Here is a 6,000-nt window from a genome sequence, read left to right as displayed (position 1 = left end):
TTTATTCTCAATTTTCTTAAGGATAAGTCTGATTTCAGTCCTAGTTATAGGTCGAGTGTAATAAGAGGGAGGATGTTTATCTAGATTGAGATTAATGGGAAATCGGGGGAAGAACATAGTAGAGTTCGACTTCAGAGTTTGAATGATTCGGTAATAGTGGGATTGATCAAAGGATAAGACATTAGGGATGACAAAGGTGTTCATAAATTATTGAGCAAATAGATTAGCTTCTTCGAGGTCAGAGGTTGCTGAAATATTGTTATATTTGATGTCAGGATAATTGTTGCTAGATTGTGTATTAGTAATGGATTTAATTTTTCTCCAGAAATGAGTTGGGTTTGGGTAGGATGTTTCGATGGTATCACAGAATTAGTTCCAGTTATGAGTTTGGAGAGTTTTAATCAGGGCTTTGATCCTATTGTTGGTGTTATTAATCTGAGTTTTTATGGTTTGGTTACAAGAGGATATGAACTGTCGTCGTAGACGGCGTCTATGAATGATTGCCTGAGGTAATTCGGGGTTAATTCTCCAAGAATTGGGGTTAGTATTGAATTGTGTACTAGGTATGGTTTTTAAAATAGCTTGATTAATGGCGCTGGTGATTTGTATTGCATAATTATCTATATCAGATTCGCAAGAGGCTGCTGACTTAATTAGAGGTAATTGATTTTCAACATGGTTATTAAATTGAGTCAAGTCAACGTGAGAGTAATCAGGCAGTGGCGGTCGTGTGATTGAGTTAGGTAACAGATTAGGGAAAATTTGAATGGAAATAGGGTAGTGGTCACTGCCGACGTCATCAAAAACTTGGAAGTTAGTTAGATGTTGAGACTGTCTGATAGAACCTATTACTAAGTCAAGGATATCTTCGTTGCCATTACTCTGCGTGTGGGTAGCTTGATTGTGTTTAAAGTGACAAGATTATTATTTTCTATGAATTTGTGTATTATGAATCCATTACGGTTGGTTTTCGGCAGTTAAAGTCAGTGTGTTTACTATTAAGGACGCCAATGGTAATCGAGTTAGGAAATAAATTATAGATCTGTTGTAAGGTGTTTAAATCGGGTTTTGTTCGACAGCCACAGGTTACTCACTTTTAATCCGGAATCTCTGTTAAATGAAGGTTTCATAGTGTTAATATAAAATGATTCTTTGATATTTCTTGTCTTCCAGAATTTATCTGTGTCGATGATTCCAGTTTTCTTCCAGTTTATTATGTGTCCAGTTGATGTGGCATGCTCTGCAATGGCTGAATTTTGTGTTTTCATGAGTCTTGTACTATCTTTATGTTTTTTTATTCTTGTTGCGAGTTTTCTTCCCGTTTCTCTAATGTATATATCGTTGCAAGAACACGAAATTTCATAGATAACGTTTTTGAGATTTTCTTTGGTAGGTCACTGTTTTTTACCAGAATGGATCTTAATGTATTGTAGGATTTCCACCAGACTTCTGTGTTGAATTTCTTGGCTATGTGTTTGAGTTTTTCACTGAAATGTTGTAGGTATGGTAGATAAATGGTGGTAACTTTCTGATCTTTTCTTTCTGTCGTGGTCTTCTTCAAGAAGTTTTCAATGAAGAAGGAAGTGTAACCATTCTGTTTAAAATTCTCTATGATCTTTTGGCGTTCTGCTTCGATGGATGTTTTATCGCAAATGTTTTCTGCTCTCTTGTTCAGGTATTGGATTAAACGTTTTATTGAGGTTGGATGATAGGACTGAAAGTGTAGGTATCTATCCATGTGGTTGGGTTTTCTATATACAGTTATAGTTGTCTTGCTTGTTTACTGATGAGTATGTCAAGAAATGATAGACTGTTTTGTTTCTTTAGTTCAATAGTGAAGTGTACTCTTTTGTCTACGGAATTGAGATGTTCTAAGAAGGCTGGTAAGTTTACATGACCATGGGGCCAAATAACGAAGGTATCGTCGACATAACGTCTGCAGAAACATGGTTTTATCGGTGTGGATGAAAGGGCTCTTTCCTTAAAGTCTTCAATATAAATGTCTGCTAGAATTGGAGAGAGTGGTGATCCCATGACTAGATCATCACATCTTAATTCCGTAGACAAGAGAATCCACTTCACTATTGAAATAGAGGAACAAAACAGTTTATCATTTCTTGACATACTCATCAGTTAACAAGCAAAACAAATAACCACAACTGTATACAGAAAACCCACTCACTCGGACAGATATCTACACTTCCAGTCCTATCATCTAACCTCAATAAAACATGATGTAATTCAGTACCTAAACGAGAGTACCACCACTACCACTATTTGCATACCATACCTGCAACATTTCAGTGAAAAACTCAAACGTATAGCCAAAAAATTCAACATAGAAGTCCGGTGTAAATCCTACAATATATTAAGGTCCATTCTGGTAAAAAACAAACAGTGACCTACCAAAGAAAATCTCAAAAACGTTATCTATGAAATTTCGTGTTCTTGCAACGATATATACATTAGAGAAACGGGAAGAACACTCGCAACAAGAATAAAAAAACATAAAGCTGATACAAGACTCACGAAAACACAAAATTCAGCCATTGCAAAGCATGCCACATCAACTGGATACAAAATAAACTGGGAGAAAACTAGAATCACCGACACAGACAAAATGTGGAAGACAAGAAAAATCAAAGAATCATTTTATATAAACACTATGAAACCTTCACTTAACAGAGATTCCGGATTAGAAGTGAGTAACCTGTGGTTGTCATTGGTTGAATCTACAGGGAATCTCTCCTCCAATTAGAAACACTGATAATTCAACCAATCACAATACATTCTCTACAATCCACCGGGACACTGTAAAAGACCGTCAGCATCTGCACACACACACATACTGTAAAAAACAAACAAACATACATTTAGTAATCATTAATGAAACACTTCTCAATGACAATAGCAATTTTAGCCTACCAGGCTATCACTACATCTCTAAACACAAAGGTCCCAGTCGCAGAGGTATCGCCATGCTTCATATCAAAGAACTCAGTGTATCATTTCCAAATACATACATCAATTCAACCAATGAATACATCCTAGCAACATTACATCTATCGAACAAAATAAAAAAGGCAATTCTAGCAATTTATACTTCTCCTTCAACCACACCAGACACAAATTTATTTCTTCAGGTAGTAAACAGCTTCCCACATACTATTATTCTAGGCAACCTTAACTCTAAATACCGCAATTTCAACTGTAGGATCAACAACAGGAACGGCCTCATTCTTAACAACTTTATTTCTCAACATAATATCATTTTAGGCAACAACAATACCCCATCTCACACTCATTATGATGGGACTCAAGACATCCTCGACCTTGTTCTGTACACAACGAACATATCCCCCTCTATACGAAACATCAGAGTGCACAATGACATCAGCAGTAACAACTACCCCATATCCATATCTATACACAGTACCTGCCCTCAAACCACAAATACCCCACCCAGTATTTTCGATTACTCTGCTACTGACTGGGACTCTTTTTGGAAATACATCGATAACACTCTACCACAAGTTATTACTCAGGCTAACAGCTCTAAGTCCATAGATGATTATTTATCAATTATCACCAACACGGTAACTAATGCAATGAACACAATAGTTCCAAAGCACCGTCTCAATAATCATCCAAATTCATGGAAACTTACTAGAGTAGTTCATTCACTTATCACCAAAAGACGTAAACTCAGACGCCAATTCATAATCTCCCGCGACTCCGCTATTAAAACCCAAATCAATCGAGTCAATAACCTTATCCGGCGTCGAATTAACGATAAAAAAGATCAAAATTTGTCCGAATTATGTGCGCCATTAGACAATTCATAGAAAGATCCGGCTACATTCTGGAGAAAGTTCAAGAGCATATGTAACGACAATTCAACTAACAGCATTCCCAACTTAAAACTCTACAACAGCTCAGCAACCAGCGGCCTCGAAAAAGCCAACTTATTAGCCGTTTACTACAAACAGGTTTTCACCACTCCGAACTCGCCACTCTTTGATAACAATCATTTTAGCACAATCCAGAATTTCATCAAAGATAATATAACACTATTCAGTACAAATTTCCCATGCTACTTATCCCACGACAGCAGTGTTCACCTTACCGACCTTCAAACTAGCAACCAAAACACTTAAAAATAGTGCCCCAGGTGAGGATAGCATATGTAACATCATTCTCAAAAAAGCCTCTACCTCATTAATAAGTCATCTAGCAGCCTCATTTAACCTTTATTTTTACTCAGGGTATTACCCGCCCCAGTGCAAGTCCGCTATAATTAACGTAATACCTGAAACAACCCCTGCATCTAATAATCCAAAAGACTACATACCCATTATCCTAATTAACAGCATTGGTAAATTATTTAAAAAAATTCTGGCTACTCGCATTACATGGTATTTGGAAAGTAACATGTTACTTTCTGAAATACAAAATGCTTCCCGTAGAAAAAGACAGACAGCCGATCATTTAGTTCGATTAACCGAATCCGTCATTCAAGAATTTAATAGAAACCACACCACTGTGGGCTTATTTTATTATTAGTGTTGGGCACTGGTGGGGTTCTTTTCTTTCGGCGCCCCACCAGTGAAAGTGGGTTTTTCGGGGTACTCCCGTTTCCCCACATCAAAATTCTTTTTCTCTTAGGATTTATGGATCCCAGCCCTGAAAAGAGGCCAGCTAGAACGCATCATAATCATCACCAAATTTTTACTATCAAAATTCTGGATAATTTATATCATGAGTTTTAACTAGGCTGGCGTACTGTTTGTATCTCTCTGATCATCTCGTCTCTCTTCGACCACATTAACGTCAAAAAAACCTTCGAGTTGATGTGAATGGGGTGCTGAACCTCTCGCCGCAGTCTTCGATGTCTCTCCGACTCGCGGGCCTCCTTCGCAGCTGGTTCCGATGCTCCTCGAATAGTCACACAAATATGTTAATTTTGGGGTCATCTGTGACCACCACTCCAGACTAATAAATAACTAGCCACTCTAGTTCAGTTCACCAGTCTCGTAATCCGTTGACAAATTTACTCTCGTCTCGTGTGGGGTGAAGAGAAACAGTAGTTTCTGATCGCCCCGTGTTACATTTCGTTCCTCAAAGGGGAACGAAATAATAAGTTAACCTAAATACCTATCCAGTATCAACACACACACTGACATGAAAACAAAAAGCGGAAGACTTTCGAAACGTCTTCCTCCTCTCAATGGGCTAGCTGTGCTCTGCTCACCACGGGTATCGAAACCCGGTTTTTAGCGGTGTGAGTCCACAGACATACCGCTGTGACATGGGGGGTCCATAACATCTGAAAACTCCCAAAGCAAAAATAAGAATATGTAATCTGGATAATAACGATATATGATTTCATTGCACAACTATGTATATTATCAAATATAATAACTTAATAAATTCTTGTTTTTGGTTGAGAACAACAACAAATTTTATTAAATACAAATAGGCATTTGACATGATTCAAACATTAAAAAGACACCACAATGGGACAAAAATGATGTTCTGTATATATAAATATATGTCATAAATACTTTTATAAAAGCCAAACTGAAAGAAGTTAATGGAATTTTACACTAACTGAAATACAGGTCAGTAGTTGTTGCTCGCTACTGAATGGAAAAGACTATCTTCAGAGATGAAAGTTAATGAAATACAACCTCATTTTACAGTAAAAGGTAACGTTTCAACTTTAACACAACAACAATTTGCCACGTGAAAATATTCTGTAATTAGTTCAACCTTTAGCAAAACCTGTTTACCACTAAAAACAAGCTCTAGTTTATGAAAGAGACTTGGACGTCCTATCTTTCTCAATTACGTAACGGTAAGTGTGTAGAGCATCGTAAACAAGTATAAGTTATTTTCAAAAGATAATTCACTGGCCAAAACTCAACTAATCAATGACAATGTTTTGATAAATTATAGTCAAAGACATTCAACTGCCAGGCTATATTTGGTATAATAATA

Source organism: Tachypleus tridentatus, chromosome 1 (assembly GCF_004210375.1).
Source record: "Tachypleus tridentatus isolate NWPU-2018 chromosome 1, ASM421037v1, whole genome shotgun sequence".
Taxonomy (NCBI): domain Eukaryota; kingdom Metazoa; phylum Arthropoda; class Merostomata; order Xiphosura; family Limulidae; genus Tachypleus; species Tachypleus tridentatus.
The sequence above is the reverse complement of the archived record's forward strand: the minus strand, read 5'-3'. Positions refer to the sequence as shown.